The sequence below is a fragment of the Cynoglossus semilaevis genome, chromosome W, assembly GCF_000523025.1.
Source record: "Cynoglossus semilaevis isolate Cse_v1.0 chromosome W, Cse_v1.0, whole genome shotgun sequence".
In the NCBI taxonomy this organism is placed as follows: Eukaryota; Metazoa; Chordata; class Actinopteri; order Pleuronectiformes; family Cynoglossidae; genus Cynoglossus; species Cynoglossus semilaevis.
The window spans coordinates 12,821,485-12,822,092 of record NC_024327.1 but is presented as its reverse complement, the minus strand read 5'-3'; positions in this window follow the sequence as shown (position 1 = coordinate 12,822,092).

The window sequence follows — 608 nt, the reverse complement described above, 5'->3', positions numbered from 1 at the left end:
TTTGGGGAATTGCAAACTCCCTTGTGCTTGGGTAGGTGTCCTAATGACACCCCCTAATTATAGCAAAATTAGACAGGCTAAAGGGAAGAGGGGTTGGTGGTGGGGACGGCAATATGGAGGAAAAAGAAGAAATGGAGCAAGGGAATTAAGAAATAGGGAGTGAAGAAGGCCACAGTAGGGGCAAAGGGAACAAGTGGAAGGCTGTGAAAGAAGTCCAGACATAAGTTGAGTCGGGGGGAAAGAGAAAGAGCTGGACTATGTAGAGCGAAAAAGAAAGAAAAATAGAGTAGAAAGCAACGACTGGAGTGAGTGGACCCCAGCTCGCTGCATGTTAATTGGAGAATAGGTGTTGGGGCTGGGAGCAGTAGGCTGATTATTGGACCCACTGAAACACACACACACATATACAATTGGATGTGTAGCCTGGAAGGCTACTTACACACACACACACACATACACACACACTCTCACAGTGTACTGTAGCAGGGGATGAAGGACATTTACTAGATCAAATTCCAACAACTTATCAGAAAATAAGCGACTCCTAATAGGCTGCTCCCTGAGGAGAGGATTTTTAACAGTCCCGTGCAGAGAGCGATAGAAGCCAC